We start from the raw sequence: 19,423 nt of genomic DNA, 5'->3' as shown, positions 1-19,423 counted from the left end.
AGCCAGGAGAAGGCCTGAGCTTCCTTCTATCACTCAAGAAGGGTCCAACATCTGCTGGGGGGAGAGGGGGGATGGGCGTGTATGTGTGCACACACACACATACACACACACAAATACACATACTGTGATGCAAATGGGGGTCTTTAGTATATCCAGCTGCTCTCCAAGTCTGGAGTGTCCCCATTTCCCAGTTATCCCCGAAGCCACAGCCCCTTGAGAGGAACATGCATCGCAGTCAAAAGGGACCTGGCTGATACCCACCACTGATCTTTGACAGAGTCTTAAACTCCCTAAACCTCAGGGCATCTGGCTGGCTCAGTCAGAAGAGTATGTGACTTTTGATCTCTGGGTCATGAGTATGAGTCCCATGTTGGGTGCAGAGATTACTTAAATAAATTAACTTAAAAATAAAAACAACCCTCCCCAAACTTTGGTTTCCTTGTCAGTAGAAGCAGTTAATCTTAGCCTCTTGGAGTCCTGCAAGGAGTAGGTAAAACAGCGCGTGTAAAACCACCTTGCAGCAGGTAAACTCTGATCCACGCCTTCTCCACCTGCCTTATTTGTAAGGGTGAGGAATCTGAGGCTTTGGGAGGCTGAAGACTTGGCCCAAATCACGCAGAGATCGAGGGACCTATGGAAGGTAGCCACTGTCCGTTCTTTCTTCCCTTTCTGATCCCCTTTTGGCCTAGGCAGACCTAGGATCGCAGGGTCTCCCAATAGGCAGTGGATGAGCAGACCAGAGAGGCTGGATCATTTCCCTAGTTCCTTCCCCAAGGTGGCCGCTCCCAAGAGCATCTCCCTCCTGCCAGGGAAATTCTCTCCCTTCACTCTGGAAGAACTCCCCCCCCCCCCACCTTGGCTGGGCCACTTGCTGTTTCTGTTGGGAGGAGTGTGAGGGTCTGGGGGCGCATGAGGGGGACAGAGAGGTGTTAAGGGTCCATGGGGAGCCCAACGGTCACATGTGCCACATCGCCGCTCCCTCTCTGTCTGTGACTCTAGGTATCTTTGTCATAATGGATTGATCTGTGTGGCCTCTTGGGTGACCGTATGCTGCTAGGGTATCCCATGTTTGTGCATGTCTGTGTGTTTCCAAGGGCTTATCCCCCCACCGCCCACCCCCCAGCTGCTGCTCCCACTACTGAGTTCCAAGAGGAGGTGGGCCAGGGCGAGGGTGAGGTTGGGGGTGATGGTTCGGAAGAGATTGAGCACTTGGGCCCAGGCCTTAATGGCCATGTCAGCCCGAGGGCCAGTGGCTGCCAAATGATGAATGGGGTGGGCGCCATCCTCCACCCGTCCAGAGCACAGGGCCCCAGCCCCCACCTCCAAGCCACCCACCCTGATCCCTGGCAGCGGCCTACAGAGCACCTTCCCCCACTCAGGCCTGGGGCCCAGCTACACATAAGGGGGATGGGGAGACAGCAGGGGCCCACTCTGCTCCCTCTCCCCCAACTCTGGCCCTGCTGGGGGTGGAGAGCAGCTGCCTGCCTTGATTCCAAGTGTAGCTTCTCTGAGATCTGAGAACTCCTGGGCCCCAGGGGACAAAGACCAGAGCCTCAGGGGTGCATGTGTGTGCACAGGAGAAAGGAAAGAGAATCCAGCAGTTCCTTCCCTGGAGTAAGGGAGAGTGCCTCCCCTTCGACTCACACACACACCATAAAGTTGTAGATCAGACAGCAAGTTTGGAAAAAGGGAGAAGAAAGGAATGAGGCTGCAAACAGAGGTGTCCCTTTCTTCTCTGTCTTTTTATGGGGGGGGTACAGAGCGACACCCAGTGTACAACATAATTGCTGCAATGTGGCGTGTAATAATAGCTATTCAAGGGCCGATCATTCATATTAAACAGGGTGAAGCAAGCCTCTCATTTGCATGCTTGAGATTATATGCATTTGAAAAGTCATTTCCGCAGGGTGTATGAATGGCATTAATTCCCATGTGGCACGCTCTTCCCTCTCCTGGGGCTTTCACCTCCTTCATTGCTCCCACCCGCCCACCAACACGCACCCAAACCTGCATGTTTCCCAGGCATCTCTACACCCTCACCTTCCCTGCCCTAGGACATCTGCCCTCTGAGGATGAGCACACCAGCAGCCTCACGCCTCCTGCCCATATCTCCACTGGGTGTTGTGATAGCAATGGGGGTGTCCTCTGCCTTGTGGGTGTGCAGACTCTGGGGGCCCGGGCACGCAGGCCCGGGGAGGTGGGCGGGAAGTTGGTGGTGCTGGAGGCAGGCCTTGATAGCAGTGCCCTGAGAACCTGGACCCTGGCTAGGAGAAGGCAGGGGCCTGGGCTCAGCCACGACCAGCTGTGAATCCTCTATCTTCCTCCTTTGGGCCTAGTTTCCCCATCTCTACATGAAGGGGTGGTCCTGGAAGTCTTTTCGGTCTTGGAAATTTCCAGGAGTAAAAATCCCTAGTCCAGCATGTGCACATGAAGCCACAGTGTTCTAGTGGCCGGTTGGAGCCCCTGATGGCCCATCAGAGTCACAGCTGTTGTCCCTTGCCCAAGGGATCCACCTTATGTGAACCTTAGCTGCTTCCTCTGGGACCGGGGTGGTGGGGCACCCTCCAAGAGCTTCCTCCTCCCTTCACTCCTGCCCCTCCCCCTCTCACCACACACTCCTCCCCCAGTCACCCACTTCCCCAGAAAAGAGCAGCTGACACCTGAAGAAGAGAGCACCAGGAAAGAGACCATCTGGTTTCAAGGGCCAGCTGTGTGACTTTGGGCAAGTCACTACCCCTTGCCCAAGTCACCTGGCTGGTCTTTCTTCCTTTATACAGCATGTCAGGAGTGGGGAATTAGGTCATTCTAGGATTCGCTAAAACTGAGGCCCTCATCCCGCACCCACCCCAGCCTTTCCTGACCCCACTTCTACCACGTCTTGGGGACAAGTGACATGTCTGAGGCCGAATTGTTTTAGGTGGTCAAGGATTTCTCTCGGGCTCTAGTCCCATCTTTAGGCAGGTCCCCAGTCTCCCATCTCTCAGGGAACCCCTCGGGGAGTCAGGGCACCTCAGAGCCTTGCGCCAGGCCCCAAAGGTCCCGCAGACGCCTTCGAAAGAAAGGAAGGAAGCTGGGTCAAAGCCGCAGCCTCCTCTTCCGCTCTGGGGGAGGCTGTGGGGCCACTGGGGGCTCCCACTTCCCCTGAGGCTCCTGGCCCTTCGAAGAACCCTGGTGGGCATGCCACAGGGGACGCCTCCTAGTAACTTCCCTGGTCGGTCTGGTCCCCTCCCAGGGCAGAAGTGATGAATTCTACCCATCTTGAGGCTAAAAGGCGAACCCAAGGACTAGGGTGTTTTGGGTGAGAGGAAGAGAGGCGGGGAGCCCCACACGCGGAGAAACCTTTGTGCCTTTTCCGCGGGCACATATGGTGTAGGGAGTATTAATTACCGTAGCTTTTTAATTAACAATCGCTTAATCTGAGCCGTAACATTTGCCACGACACCCTGCGCCTCGCCGTGAACCCGCGCCGCCCGCCCTGCCAACTCATCAATTAATTTTTATTGACGTTTTCTTCCCCAAACAGGCACAATACCAGGGTTTTCCAATTAACACCTCCGCGATCTCTAATTAGCGCAATTAACAGACTGATGGATGCCCGGAGTTTACCCGCGGGGGGAGGGGGGTGGTGGGGGCGGGGCAGCCCCTAGCACACACGTGCGCGCGCGCCGCAGCTGGACAGCTGCCGCACCCCAGCTCTAACCAGAGCAAGGCCCGTGGGGGCGTGACCACAGGTAACCCGCACCCGCAGCAAGGGTGGTGGTTCAAGTTGAAACAAGTAGTCACAGTTTCCAGCCCTCCGCAAACCCACAATCTCGGTCGGGGAGAGAGCTGAGAACCTGAGCCTTAAAGTTGGGAAACGTGGCATCTAGCCCCCCCACCCCGGTCTGTCACCAACTTGCCGGGGCACTTGGGCCCAAGTTCTTTACCCCCTTTTCTCCTCCGCATGATGGGGGAAACTAGATTATCTATTTATAATGTATAGCCCTGTTGACTTCCAAGAAAGCTCAGGAAGCCGACTGCAAAAAAAGACAGACGAAGCTTTTGTCAAAGGGAGAACAAAATGGGCCGAAACCTTAAGCCAGAGGATCTCAAACTTGAATGCATCAGAATGCCCTTGGAGGGCTTGTCAGAACACAGACTGCTGGGCCTGAGGCCTGGAGTTTCTGATTCAGTAGGTCTGAGAATCTTCTTTTCTAAAAAGTTCCCAAGTGATGTTAGTGCTGCTCATCCAAGACCACAGGTCTCCTCAGTGATGACCACTGACTTTAGTTTATGAGCTGCCTCGTCGCCAAAATGAGATGATCCATGTCCAAGGCCATTTATTCATTCAACATGGATTTAGTGCCTGATTAAGACAGACAACAGGGAGGTGGGGGGTGGCGCCTAGCTAGCCTAGTTGGTAAAGCATGCAACTCTTGATCTCGGGGTGGTGAATTCAAGTCTCACAGTGGGCACAGAGCTTACTTTAAAAAAAGGGGGGGGTGCCTGGGTGGCTCAGTGGGTTAAGCCTCTGCCTTTGGCCTAGGTCATGATCTCGGGGTCCTGGGATTGAGCCCCTGCATCAGGCTCTCTGCTCAGCAGGGAGCCTGCTTTCCCCTCTGTCTCTCTGCCTGCCTCTCTGTCTGCTTGTGATCTCTCTGTCAAATAAATAAATAAAATCTTAAAAAAAAAAAGACAAACCCTGAGAATCTATCTTGCAGGACTGCAAGACACCGGAATTTGGTCCCTATCCTCTGCTGGTTTCCAGATCTTGAACAAACCAGTGCAGCAGTGCCCTAGATACTTTGAGGGTAATTTATAATAATGGGGGGGTCCTGTTCACCCCAACCCCTTTTTACTGGGTAAATCTGGCATTGTCTTTTTGAAAATTTAGCCACTAGTAGAGTTTTGGCCGTGAACGATGTCATGCTTCTCTCTCCTTCAGTGGACAGCCAAGAGTGTATAGCCCCAGCAGTGACCCTCATCCATTCACTGGTCCCCAGGAAACTTAAGCATGTACAGTGTGCCAGGCTGTGTGTGTGGGCAGACCCGAGCAGAACAGGGCACAGGCCCTAATGTGCTGGAGCTCATGGTTCCCGTGAGGGGAGGCAGATGATAAATAAGGACACAAATAAGTAGATAAGCTCACATAAAGTAGGTTCCATCAAATGTGAGTACAGGGAATAAGCAGGGGACTCTAACTTAATGGGGGGGTGGTGGTGGGAGTGCAGGGAAGGCCTTCTTTTCGAGGAAATGGCATTTATGTTCAGAGATGAAAGGTGATTAGATGCTGGCCAGGTAAAATGTACTCTGAATTCAGGGCAAACAGCACAGGCAAAGGCCCTTATTTTATGAGAGGTTGTTGCTTTCAGACTTTTCCAGAGCTAAAAGTCTTTGAAATGGACACATTGCTAGATTCCATAAAAAGATGTGGGTGCCAGAGAGAACAGAGCACGAAGATGCATTATATTTCCTCTTTTCTTTCCCTATCTTTCTAGCTGTCCTGCTATCAGATCTTACCTGTGTCAGGGACATAAAGCAGAGGGCTTTCCAGAGCAATAAGCACCGACATCACAAGTAACAGAAGAATGCTTCCCAACCTGTCCTCCAAAGGCGTGGGGATCCCCCCTCCCTCGTTCTGCTCAGGCCCCAAAGGAACACTGACTCAGGCTACCAGAAGAGGCTAGGGTTTGGGCAGCAGCCACTTTTGGCCTTGGCCCTCCTTAGCCAGCCACACTCATTTGCCATCCTACCTGCGGACCGATTTCTGGTCTCTTATCTCTGTATGGAGAGCACTGAGCAGTGAGGTCACCAGACTGAGCCTTGGTGACCTTATTTGCCTTATGGGACTAATACCAATAAACCTTCCTTTCGGGGTTGCCGTGATTGCAAACAGGGCTGCTGTGATAGCAAACAGAATACACTGCATGAAAAAGCCATTCAGAGAAGGGCAGTTACTATGATTACGGGGGCCCAGAAAGTCTTGCTACACCTCAACTCTGAGTGGGCTAGGGTTTGTGATCCTATTATCCTCTCATCACAGCCCTTGGTTTAGCATTTGCAGAAAGTGAGGCAGGACCCATGGGTTAGGATGTCTCTAGCTCCAAAATGAGTCCCTAAACCAGAGCAGGGTGATGTGAGTCACATCGAATCTGGCTTTCTGATTATGCCTACAGTGTCTTGCCCCGGGAAGATGGGGCTCTCTTGAGTTCCAGAAAAACCTTAATCCCTCTCTAAGCCCATGTTGTCCTTGTACTTTGGGACTCTCCTTTGTGTGGGTCAGAGGCAGGCACCCTAGGCTTCCTTCTGTACTCCAAGATTCTCCTGAAATGACACACGAGCAGCCACACGCCCTGATGTTAGGGACCATTCAAGACCTTTCCACACAAAATTTCAGGGCCTGAGGAACTTAGGGCAAGTGGCAGGGTGAGGACCTGCCTCTCTAAAAGGTGGCAACAAGGATGCCTGGGTGACTCAGTCAGTTAAGCATCTACCTTCGGCTCAGGTCATAGTCTCAGGGTCCGGGGTTGGAGCTGTGTGGGGCTCCTTGCTCAGCGGGGAGCCTGCTTCTCCCTCTGCCCCTCTGCCCCCAGGAACACATGCACTCTCTGGTCTCTCAAATAAATAAATAGATAACATCATTTAAAAATAAATAAATAAACAGAAGGTGGCAACAAGTCCCTGACTTGCAAGGTGAACCACCATCCTGTGCTGCTTCAAGTTCTCTCCCAAGTTTCAAGTAACTCCACTTTTTAATCTTAAAAGTAACAGACACCTTGGTAGAAAATTTTGAAGAGAAAAAAAATAAAGTATAGAGGGAAAAAAAGTAATACCCATAATTGTACCACCCAGAAAGCTAGCCTTTGGGATCCACCCCCTTCCAGTCTGTTCATTTTCACTCTCTTCGGCATATAAACATTTAAAAAGTGAAATTGGGGTCATAATCTGTACATGGTTTGAACTTTCCTATTTTTCCACTCACCACTTACTATCATAACCATTTCCACATGACATCAAATATTTTAAGCAACAGTTTTTAGTGGTCACATAGTTGCTCGAATGGGCTGCATGTTCCAGAATTTATTTAACCAGTCCCCTAGAGTTGGACATCCAGACTATTACCTTTTTTTTTTTTTTTTAACTACGATGCTGCAATAAACACCCTTATAGGAAAGCCATACTCGACCTTTCTAACTATTTGCTTAAAATACATGTTTAGGTAGAACCGTGGTTTTTTTTTTTTTTTAAGAACCGTGTAATTTTAAGGCTGTTAATACATTTATTCCCTAATTGATGTCCATAAAATTTGTACCAATTTTATCCTCCATTCAGCAATGTACCCACATCCTCGAGGACTCATGAGCCCCTCACCTTTTTAGCATTTTCCCTCCATTCTCCTCAGGTCTGTTTCCAGAAGATTCTCAGATCCTGCATAAGGCTTTCAAAAAGCAACACTACAGACCCCGTCAAACCTGGGTGAGTTTAGAGGGTACACAGCAGGCTTGTGGGCCTCTGCCTGCAACTAATACTAAACACAGGGCTTTGGGCATAAAGAGGGAACAAAACACAGCTCCTGCTGTTGGGAGGCTTACATGTTGGTGGAAGAGAAAGACAGATGCCCAGGCAAACACAGTGTTAAGAAAAATACCCAATACCTAGGCTGCACCCTGCATCAAATAAATTGGACTCTGGGGAGTAGGACCCAGGCATGGAAAATTTAAAAATCTTGTCCAAGTATTCTAAATGCCACCTGCAGCGGGCGCCTGGGTGCCTCAGCAGGTTAAGTGTCTGCCTTCAGCTTAGGTCATGATCTCAGGGTCCTGGGGTTGAGCCCTGCATGGGGGGCTCTCTGCTCAGTGGGCAGTCAGCTTCTCCCTCTGCTTCTGCCCTTCCTCCCACTAGTGCTCCTTCCCTCTCTCTCTCTCTCAAGTAAATAAAAAAAAAAAATCTTACACTTCATTTGCAGCCAGAGTTGAGAGCCTCTGCTCTTTATGGTGCACAACTTTACAAATGTTATGTTACGTTGACACTGGGGGGGGGGGTGGCTGTGGGTGCCTAGAGGGAATGTGGACACTCTGGGAAGGCTCTTCCGGTGGGAGGTGACTTCTAAGCTGAGTCACGAGGAAGAGAAGCCTGGGCACACAGTTTGTGACTATATTTTATTTTAACAACAACCACTCCACTTACAGAGTCCTTGAAGCCCTTTCCCATACCCTGTTCCCTCCACTCTTCTGCACACAACCTGGTGTTCATTTGACAGATAAAGAGGGAAGGACACTTTGAGGATGCTTACTGACTTGACAAGGTCACCTGGCTGCTAGGAGGCTGAGCCCAGCTGAAACCCTATAGCTCTCCTGACTCCCAAATCAGTGCTCTTCTCCTGAATCCCACCTCAGAGGTCATTAAGGCCTGAAGGGCAGTCATTCTGGAATCTCCCTGGAATCGGAATCTTTCCTCACCACTGCCCCCCTGCCACAGTGTCCTTTCCACCCACTCAGGCCCTGAAATGCTCCCACCAGGCCCTAGCAAGGTGGCCTCCCTCAACACTCCATCCTAGAACCACACCAAGAGGAAGAATTAACAATTTAAAAAAAAAATAGAAAGAAAGAAAGAAAAAGAGAACCAAAGATCCCACTCCATCTCATTAAGAAAGTAAACATAAGAGCCATCTAAGTGTCTAATTAAGCTTCTAATTAGTCCCTGCTTGTTACTAATGCAAATTAGATTACTCCGCTTAACTACAGCATGTCCACAACACCCTTGTTAATTGCGGCCTTTTGAAATTAAATTACTCCCTAATTAGCATATCAAAGCCATTGATTCGGAGCTGGGAAAGATGAGGGCAAGAGAAGCCGAATGCCAAGTTTGGTTAATCAGAGACGGCTAATTAAATAGTGACGTGTTATGTGGGGGGGGCCCCCGCTGGTTAAGGGGTGGGGCGACTCATCCAGGGCTTGAGTGGCCATCTGGAGCCTGGTTCTGGTAGTGCCCTTGGCACCAGGGGGCTCCCGTGAGCAAAGGAGGGGCTTCAGCCAGCCTGGGACACACCATAGGGTCTGGCCCTTCCTGGGGTCCCTGACTGCTTCCCGCCCCACCTGCCCCTGACCAGCCCTGGGCCCTCTGTCTGTCTCCCCAATGATGTTCACGTGTGGCATTTACAGGGATCTTGGGGACCAACTCAAGGGGCATCCAGAACACACCCACATCTGAATATGTAAGCATCAGCATCCTTCCCCCTCTTGCCCTGTTCCCAAATGAGTTTCAGAAAGGTGACTTCTGCCCAGTTCCTCTCTTGTTGCCACCTGAGGTTTTATTCTTGGGAGAAAGTCTCTCCCCTCCCCGACAAAAAGTAGGTAAGTTTGGGAGACAGGTAAGAGGGTGATGACGACTTTCACGGAGAGGCTCACCCGGGCAGGGATGGGCTGGTTTCATCTTAGAACAGGCTCCTGGAGACACAAAACCCTATAATCCCCTCCGTGGTCAGAAAAGGGACAATTATCCCCCCCCTCCTCACCAGTTTTGAACAGTTGTGTGGGAATTCACCTGGGGTCGCGGTGTCCTTAAAGGTCTTCTCTGAGCTCTAGTAAAGGCCTTGAAGAGTCTCTCAGGCCACCCCCCTTCCCCCAGTTCCTCCTTGGAGAGTACAGAGGACAGGTGAAATCTCCAAGACAGAATTACTACCCAAAATGCCCTCAGGGGCTAGGCCCTTCACCTAGGAGGCCAGGTGAGGAGCGCAGGACACTCAATCCCAGTGTGTCCTTACCACAAGCAGAAATGCAGACTGAGAGTGACAGGGTCTGGGTGTTTCAAAAGAAGCCAAAGTGGGGATATCTGTGTGAAATGTACCCTTGTCATAAGCTTTGTGTGTGTCAACAAAACTCCTAAGGGGTGAAGTTGGTCAATTTGTGACCTCAGCCCTTATGGCCAGCATTCCAGAGAAGCATGTTTCAGTTAGCTGTGTGACCCAGGGCAAGTTACATGACCTCTCCAGGCCTGGGTCCCTCACCATTAATTGGGAGTAACACAGATCATCCCCTGGACAATCTCCCAGGGCTGTCCTGAGGAGCAGGACAAGGGAAGGTATGTGGAACAGGGAGGCACAGCTCCCAAGTCAGGGTCTGGAAACCACTTAGTTGTACCCTGTACCGGCCACATCCCCCTCCCAGATTGGGATGTCTTCTAGAAACTTCCTCCTTGATTTCTCATTTACCTTCTTGTTCCTGCAGATGCCCAACTTTGCTCTTGGGCGGCTAGGAGGTACCACACATCTGCTGCCCCTTCACTGAGCGGATCAGCCCTGGTAGGGGCAACAGCTCCTAATCACCTCCTCTAAAAAAGATGAAGCTTTCACAAGGACAAAATCCTGCTGGCTGACAGGCCCTTAGCCTGGCCCTCCAGAATCACCTCCTCCAACTAGGGTGTGTGTGTCTAGTGGGGGAGGCTCCTTGCCGTCTGTCCCTAGCTCTCCCTCCCCCAGTCCTCCTCTCCAAGTTTCTCACCAGCAGCCCCTGGAGTACACAGGGTCAGGGTCAGGGCCAAACTCCCCAAGGCTGAGGTTCTGTTGATTTACAGAGGGATGGAAGAGGGCCCAGGGGAGAGGAACCGCCACACGGCCCCCTTCTCAGCTCAGGAAGGGTGAATCCCAGGCAGTGCCCTGTCCATGGGTACCCATCCAAGCCAAACTAGGCAAAAGGATTCACAGCAGTGGCTTTATTTTAGAAAATAAGTGGAATTAAGAGCAAGGCAGAAACAGAGAAATGGGGAGGGGGTGAGGCTGTCCTGATGTGAGGGGGAGGGCAGACCAGCGGCACACCAGGGCCAAGCCGCCTCCCGCCTCGCTGAGCTCTCTCTCCCAACGAGATTCAATTAATTGATAACAAAAGGCATCAAATTAATTTCTGGAGGATGTGAGATTCTGATGAAGGGAAATCTCGTCGATGGAGATCGGGCAGGAGGGGGCGGGCAGCACCCCCTTTTAATCAGGTTCCGCCGCCTAATTGGGAAGGGAGGAACCTTGCCTGGGCCGCGGGCCGCCTGGGCCGCGGGCCGCCTGCCCCGAACTCCACAGCGCCCCTCTCGGGAAGGAGCGGCGGAGGCAGGAGCGGCGGAGGCAGGAGCGGCAGAGGCAGGAGGCTCCCGCCGCGGTGAACAAAGGGAGAGTGCGAGGAGACCTTCCGGTTCTCTTCTCGCCTGATGCCCAGCCCAGAGCTTCGGCCCGGGGAAGCCCGGGAGAAGAGTCTGCGAGTGTTCCCAGTTGTGCAGTTAGGAAAACCTTGGCCCAGAAAGAAGTGGGCCATGCCTAAGGTCTTACACGGGATTAGGAAGTTGGTAGCAGCAGGCGTATGGGTGACCCTGGTCAGTGAATCCAGACCTTGTTTACCACCCAGACCTGTGAAGTCAGCCCCAGGTGAGAGGAGTGCAGCTCTCGGGGAGGAGGCGGCCCTCCCGCTGGCTAAAGGACCAGCAGCCCCCTCTTCCAACATTCCCTAGACCCCGGGGCACTGGGCGGAGTGGGTCCCGAGTCCCAGGCTGTGTCTCAGGCGCTCTGGCCATGGTGCAGCATCCCCGGGCTCAGAGATTAAGGAGCTTCCTGCAACTTGCACGGATGCGCTTGAAGAGGCTCCGGGCAATGCTGGTGAGGCAAGCAACCCACGGCAAGTGCGCTGAGCTGGGAGGGAAGGCCAGTAGCCCTGGCTCTCCAGGGCGGAGATTCTGGAGGCTTCCCCTAAGTGGACCAACTCTGCATCCTTACGATCTGACCTTCCCAAGCACCTCCTGCTCGGATCCAGTGATATGGGAAGCCTTGAGAAGATAGGGAGCTTCTCCATGCTGAGCGCTTTGCTCCCTAAACGCTTACAGCTGCAGCCACTCCCTGGGTCTCCCGCAAATCCCGCCGTTCAATCTCTACCCAAAATTCTCCCCCAGCCGGCACACCCTTCCTCGAACGGTGCGGATGCACATCTGGCCCGGGAACCCCTGAAGGAAAGCAGGAAGTACACCGCTACCCTTTTTTGGGACCAATTTCTTTCAGCCTGGGTCTCCCGGAAGTGTGGGCTCCAGAGCTGCGCAACTCAGTTCGAGGGAGCTCATCGGGTTGAGGAACCCAGACAGGAGGCCACTCACCCACCGCCACCCAGTTTCCCTTCACACAGCACAGACCTCCTGAGGGCCCTCCCAGGCCAGCAGAGGCATCCTGTTGCCACAGCCCCCCAGCGTCACACCAGAGCCCTGCTTCCAGGGCTATCTGAAAGATCAGCCCAGGGGTGCTTGCTCCATTTCTGATTGTCCAAGTTGCAATCGAGTCACCTCTTATTAAACCTCTTCCCTCAACCCTCATGTTTGCCACAGCACACAGTAAGCGCTCTACAATGTTTTTGGCTTGGACAGCAGTCCTCCTGGTCTCCATTCTGAGTCACCCTGCCCTTAAGTTGCTGTCCTTTGTCCCTCCTTTGCTGCTGGTGAGAATTCGGGGTAACTTCCACCTGCTGACCCTGACTACCTTGAACAAATGCCAAAGGGTCGCTACTCCACACATTCCACTCTTATGTGTGAGCAAAACCCACCATCTTGTCCCTACTCCCTGCCCCCATTTTGCCCCCATTTTGCAAGGTAGCCCAGGTCAGGTTCCATTGGAATCAGCTGGGAGTGGGAGCGAAAACCCCAGCTACCTCTATCCAGCACTACCAATGAGCCCCTCAGGCCCCAGCTCTGGAGGCTCCAAGTGGGCAGAGGACTGGGACCTATGAGGTCAGCAGAGCTACCAGGATTCCAGGCACAGGCTGCACGTCTCTGGCCAGGGTGGGGAGAGGGTGCGGGGCTGCACTGGAGTGAGGGACAGCCTGGCAAAGACCCGAAAGGAGGAGGCCTGGGATGGGGATCAAGGAAAGGAAGAACATCCGCCATGCCCAGGCCTGGATGGCCTCCTTGAGGCACAGGACATTTTGATGCATGCACTTTCCGTGCTCGATTTCTAGCTCAGGCAGGCATGCCCCGAGTCCAGGCTCCGTGAGGGGCCCACTGGGTGCCATCTCACGCAGACCACTGCACGGGCAGCCACAGGGCTTGGAAGTAAAGGGTTCCTGCTGTGATTCCATGATCACCCATGGCGGGACTGGGTGAAGGGATCCATTCCCATGGAGAATCCAGGAAGGCAATGCTGAAAAAGCCAGGAACTTTAGGCTGAAGTCGAGTATTTTTTTGCTTCTTTGAGATGATCCATCCACAGGTAGGTCCCGAATTGATCTAAGACTGGCGGCTGAACTTGTCTTCCATAAGACTGTGTAGGTTGGGGTTCCAAACCCCAGAAGTCTCCCTTTCTGGAGGTGATGCCAGCCATTTTCCTCCTCTACACTCTGGGGAATTATCCCTCGCATTTTCTTTTGTCTCCATGAGCATCTTAAAAGGGTGGTGTGTGTGTATGTTGGGGGGGGTAACATATGACTGCATCGTTCCAGGGTCACTTGGAGGTGGGAAATGCCAGGTTCTGAACCTAGACCCTCCCTTAAAGGGAAGGCAAGAGGAGAAAACACAGCCTTCTCACCAGGAGTGCAGAGGGGGCAGCCCAGGCCTGAGTATGTAAAGGAGCTAGGGGAGGAGTTGACAAGCCCTTCTGTCCGCTCCTTTCTCCCTTCCTCACAGCAGAGGCTGAAGCCCAGCTGGTTGTACTGGGAGTTAGGAGCCCCACATTTTAGCCCAGCTCTCCCACTGACTGGCTGTGTAACCTCAGACAAGTTGCTTCTTCTCTCTGGGCTTTATTTCCCCCAGCTCGTGAGATGGAAGTTCAAACGCAAGCATTTCCAGCATTCAGTCCAGCGTGCGTCCTGGCAATGCTCAGAGACTCATAATAAAAACCACTCCTCGCGGGGCACCTGGGTGGCTCAGTGGGTTAAGCCTCTGCCTTGGGCTCAGGTCATGATCTCAGGGTCCTGGGATGGAGCCCGGCATTGGGCTATCTGCTCAGCAGGGAGCCTGCTTCCCCCTTCTCTCTGCCTGCTTCTCTGCCTACTTGTGATCTCTCTCTCTGTCAAATAAATAAATAAAATCTTAAAAAAAAAAAAAAAACCACTCCTCGGTCAGAGCTAGGTACCTTACATTCAACTCCCAAATGGACTCTCTAAGGTGGTTATTATTGACCCAACTTACACAGAGGAAAACTGAGGTTCCAAGAGCTTAATTAAGTTCCCCCAGAGTCCCATCACGGCTGGCGGGGTCCAAAGCCTTTTCCACACTAACCCATGTTCTGCCTTGGGCTGGCCCGAGTTCCTTACCCTGGGCTCCGGAGTTCTGGAACCAAGTCCAAGGAAACCACTTTGGCCAGTGGAATCCTGTCAAAAGTAGCACCTGCCGGGCCTTGGTTCTGGGGAAGCTGGGAGAGTTAAAAGATCATGAAGAGACACTGTGTGGAACTCCGTAGGTAGAAGAAATTCTTATTTTGCGTGCTTTGTGCTATCAGGAAAGTAAAGTCATTGCGCTGGGGATAGACGTGGGGGGTTTGCATTTCAGCTGGAAAGATAGAAAAAATACCAAGGCAGGGGCACAGAGAAGGGTTAGGATGTCGGGAGAGAGGGTACGGCCAGGCCAAGTGTGGCAGAGCACCAGGGCCTTCTAGAGATGACCTGTCCTTTCCGCCACAGCTCACACTTCTCCCTCTGAAACAGACACCCTGCTCCCATTCTCTTCTCCCTAATGTGACATCTTGTCTGTCTCTCCTACCTGGGCAACAGGAGGATCAGAGCCTCTTGCTTGGGCTCTCTAGTGCCCAGCCTGGGACCTGCCCACACAGAGCAGGGGCTTGGCAAATACTTGGGGGAATTACTGGATCAAAGGAACCCCCCCCACCATGTCCCGCTGCCTTCTTCCCCCCACCCCAACGCCCCCAAGGAAGAAGTGTGTTTGGAGTAGGGGCCCAGCAGGATATGCACATTCCTGGCAAGAAGGGACCTACCTGCTGGCAGCCAGAAAGGAAGTTTCTGGCCAAAGGCAGGGGAAAGGGGGTGGGGGTATCAGTGTCTAGGTTGGAGAAGGGCCCAACCTGCCCTACCCCTGGCATTCCCCAGCGTTGGTGTCAGGCCTTTCTCTCCCCAGGGCTCAGGGGTTCCCCAACTCCATAACTCCTGGGAAACCTGCCCAGGACTAGGAGAAGTATAGAAAACCCCACCCAGACACCCAACGGCTTAGTGCCAGGAGGGACGGTTCCCATGGTCTCCCCTAACTCAGGGCTAAGGTTGGGACCTGGGTAAGGTAGTAGGCTGAGGGTCTGGGAGCAAAGGGTCTGGGACCCCATCCTACTGGGGTCCTGGGTATGTTTGGGGGACTGCGCCCCCACAGCACCCTCTCCTCCCCATGCTACCTTGCCTGGCTGACAAAAGTGGGAGCAACACCAGATAGGGAGTGCTCCCTGCCCCCCCTTCCCGAGGCACATCCCCGCTTTTGAGAGGCTCAGATCTAAAGCAGCCAGAGCAAGCCAGTCATCCAGGTGCCTACAGCAGTCCTGGGCCCTTCCTCCAGCCTGCCAGGTGACAAAGAACCCCAGAACCCAGGCAAGACAAAGTTTCTCAAGTTTAAAACAAAACAAGCCTGCAGACTTCCCATTCCCTGAAGCAATTTTCTGCCGGTTTGTGTGGGGACTGTCTGAGGCAAGGGCTGTCTAAAGCAAGGGTGTCTCTCATTTGGGCAGCTGAGATGCGGCCATCCCTGCCTTTTGGGCCCCTGTGACTACCCGCTGGCTTACCAGGAGTCAGGTGCTTAAAATGCCCGCGCTAGAATCGTTTATTCCTGGTTCTCTGCTGAAAGTGAGTTTCTGGGTTTACATTCTCAGTGTCAAGTCTGGGTTACCCACTGGGCTCTCAGGTGGGACTGGTCAGACCCTCCCACTGCTACAGGCCTTTTAGCAGTCCTGCTGCACCTTCTTTCTGTGTGGGAGATGGGGGCACCCTGGCCAGTCTCTGGCTCCAACCCCTGCTGTCCTTAAAGCTTCACTCCCCGGCCCCTCAATCCCAGACCCAACAACAGTTTGCCCTGGGACAATCCAGGCGGTGCTTGAAAACGGGGGATGAAGATGCTGAAGTTCAAGTAAAAACCCGCATTGGCCAAAATGCTCCTGGGCTTTCTCAGGAACTGCAGGGATGACAGCTTCAGACTCGGGCTTGTTCTTTCATTCCCCCCCCCCCCCCATCTGAACCCTTGCTCCAGACTCCACGGCCAATCTGCAGGGAGATCCGGTGATGGGGTGCAAGAAACAAAGTGATCTCCAGACGCCTTAAACCCCAGGCTCGGAGGGAGCGAGGAAATCCGTCAGGCGGGGGTTGACAAGAGAAGCTGGACTGCCGAGGTTTGAGCCGGGCGCTCTAGAGGCTCAGGGTCTCCTTTTTCCCATATCATCTTCCCTACAACCTAGAGGGTCCGGGAGGGACGCGGCGGTGTTCACCAGGTCGCCCCAGTTGTAGGAAGGCATCCGCAGCCGTTAGGGCCTCTGTCTCAGAATCCGCGTCCCGCGAAATCACACGGTCCTTTGCCGGGGAGGCCGGGACCCCGGGTCGCTCAGGACGCCCCACATTCTAGCGCCACAGGCTTTGCCCGGGCTCAGCCCCAAGTTAGTCTGGCGTTGACGCGGAGCGCGGGGTCAGAGCGCCGCCGGGGTGACTGCCGGTCAGAGAGGTGTCCGTGGGGGGCCGTCGGGAGGAGACACTGGGGTCGGCAGTCTGAGGGGCGCCCTGCTTGGTTACTCGGGAACCCTCTTCCCTGGGGGCCTCGGAACCCTCTGCTGCCCACCCTTTCCTCCCCAACATGGTGAAGCGGTTGGGGGTGGGGGTGGCTCTCCCCAAATGCGGTGAATAAAGGTATCCGCCGGGTCCGTCCCCCGCCCTCCAGCACAGGCGCCGTTTCCAGACGCTCTTAAGTCCCCAAGAAGTTTTCCGCTCTATCTGCGAGCTGGCCGAGCCGTGGGGGGACGGGGTTGACTGGCCCCGGAACCTCCAAGGCGCGAGCCCAGGAAAACAAGTCCCCTTCTCACCAGAGGCGACGCGGCGGGTGCGACCGTGCCCCCCCCCAATCTGCCTCCGGCGCGTCTCGGGGAATCCTGGACAGACTGGGGTTGGGTTGGGGGAGCTCGCGCCACCACTTCCCTCCCCAGCTCAGGAAAGTCCGGGCCGGGAAGTACTCTTTGTTTGACTCGGGCGGGGGCCGGGTTGGGGGGGTCGCGCCCCCTTACACCCCACTCCCTGCCGCCAGGCCGGGAGGGGGCGGGGCCCAGATTCTGGGGGAAGGGCGGGCCTCAGTAGCCTTTCCAACCCCCCCTCCCCGCCGACCTCCGACTGCCCCCACCTCCCGCCGCCCCGCCATAGCCCCCACCTGTTCCCAAGGCGGTTGTGGGCCGCGGGGGCCCAGGCCGGGGGCGGGGTGTGGTGGCGGCGCGGGGTCAGGGCGCAGCAGCCGGCCCCGGCTGGAACAAAGTGCGCCGGCCTGGGCCCGGCTCCTCCCGGCGCCCGGCGCGGCTCCGGCGGGCAGTTTGCAAACACAAAGTGAGCCAGCGAGCGGCCGAGAGAGTGCGCGAGCTAGGGAGTTGGTCTGGTCGCCGGCCCAGCCCCCACCCGCGTCCCCGGGCTCGGCCCGCCACCTACCTGTCCGGCCCGGCCGCTCCGTGCGGGCTCCGGCCCGTCAGCCCGCGCGGGGCATGGGGCTCGCTCGGGTCGCTGCCCGGGCCCGCCGCCGCCCGCTGGGGCTGCCCCTCCGCGCCTCCCGGCGCCGCGCAGCTCCCGGGCGTCCTCCCTCCGCGCCGCGCCGCGCCGGCAGCCGCGCGCCCTAGCCCCGCCGGGGCATCGCACTTTGTGGGCAGCTCGGCTCGCTCCGGCGGCGGTGCTCCTCCTTCCCGGTGCTCCCGCGACGCTTGTTCGCTCGCTCCGGCTCCGGGGCTCCGGGACCCCGGCGTCCCCGCCCCCGGCCCAGCCCTGGTTCCGGCCCGGGCTCCTCCCCGCCGCGCCGCCGCCGCCTGCGCCGCGCCCTCCTCGCGGGCTGGGGTCTCCGTCCCGGCCGCCGGTCGCGCTGTCCGGTCCGCAGGGGCGGCCGGCTCCGGACTCCGAGGGGCTGCGACTGAGCCCGGAATGCGAGTGGCTGCGAGCGGGCGGTGCGCGGGCGGGGCGGGAGGGGGCGGGGGACGCGGGCTGGAAGGGGAAGGAGGGAGCGCGCGGAGAGAGCCGGGGAGGAGGGAGGGAGCGAGCGAGCGAGCGAGCGAGCGGTGGAGGGAGGGGAGACCAACTTCTAGCGCTACCATAATTCGCCTAAAGCAGGTGCAGCCGCTTTTACCGGGCCAGGCCGCCTCGGCGAGTGAGAGAAGACCACGTGGACCGAACTTTAGGGGAAGAAAAGTGGGGACTTGGGAAGAAGACACGGGGCTGCGGACCTGAGAAAGGGGAGGTGGAGAGACCCCAGGGATTCTCCCGGCCCTCGCGAATCCTGTGGCGCGCTCTGCAAACCCTAGCTTTTCCCCGGAGTCTGGAGGTATGGCCGAGCCCTGCTCCCACAAGGTTCATTGGTTCCCGGCGGGCTGCGCTCGGCGCGGGGAGTGGCCGGGGGCCCTGATCCCGGAGCCGGTGTCGGGCCCGAGTCCTTCCTTGCTTCTCTCCCGATCCCCACTGCGTGGGGGCTGGGGGTGAGCTTTCTGAATCGGGGGTGGGGGAGGTGGGGAGGCTTCTTCTGGGCATTGTGAACCCTCACCCCGGGCGCGCGCTGACTCCCTTACCGGAAGGGGAATTTCCCAGAAAGTGCTCTGCGAACCGGTGAAGAAGGGACCCAAAGCCGGATACACGCGGGCAAAGCGAAGTGCAAAGTCGAGGCAATTATCCGGACAAATCGGATTCCAAACAAAACTCAACGTCTTTGTCTGGGGGCTGGGAGGGATAGTGGTGGTGGCAGTGGCGTGGGTTGGGTTGGGGCGGAGGCGGGGGTGGGGGAGTCCGGATGGGGGAGTCCGAAAGGGGAAAGGCCCGAGTTCCAAGGCGGAGGGGTATGTTGGTAGCAGACGCCCCGACTCAGACACCCGTGGAAACCTGAATAAAACCTCCAATTCCAAAACATCTGTCTGTCTCCGTGTGTTACAGGTGGGGAGAAGTGAAAGACAACCCCCCCCCCCCATCTTCAAGGAATACCCTGAGGGCCCTGCCGTGGGAGGAGGGCAGGAAGGCAGCACCTGAGGCGGGAGGAGACGGGGCAGACCCATTGGTGCCCCCGTGGAGTGTGAGCTGGGGGTGCTTAGCCCGTTGCCTGGGGAGAGAAGGGTCTCTTGGAAGAGGTCTTTCCAATAGGGCTTGGAAGGATAGGAACCTAGGAGAGGGTCAGTTTTCATCAATTATTCCATCCCTTTTCTGCCGGTACAAATAGTCAAAAGTAGTTGTACCGTTAGTGATACCCCATCCAGGTCCAGATACTCTGTTTTTGCCCTACTAGGTGG

At 55.5% G+C, this 19,423-nt stretch overlaps 1 protein-coding gene across 3 annotated transcripts in view; it reads right to left on the bottom strand.

The window, feature by feature from the left end:
* The window catches only part of FOXP4 (forkhead box P4), a 51,696-nt gene extending 33,562 nt beyond the window's left edge, over window positions 1-18,134 (bottom strand). For all 3 annotated transcript variants that reach the window (XM_080806505.1, XM_080806506.1, XM_080806507.1), the window contains exon 1: window positions 17,598-18,134. The gene's annotated coding sequence lies outside the window, so the exon portion shown is untranslated. The remainder of the gene's footprint in view (window positions 1-17,597) is intronic.
* Between the last annotated feature and the right edge of the window lie 1,289 nt (window positions 18,135-19,423).

Source organism: Martes martes (assembly GCF_963455335.1).
Source record: "Martes martes genome assembly, chromosome: 6".
Lineage (NCBI taxonomy): Eukaryota > Metazoa > Chordata > Mammalia > Carnivora > Mustelidae > Martes > Martes martes.
The sequence above is the reverse complement of the archived record's forward strand: the minus strand, read 5'-3'. Positions and strand labels throughout refer to the sequence as shown.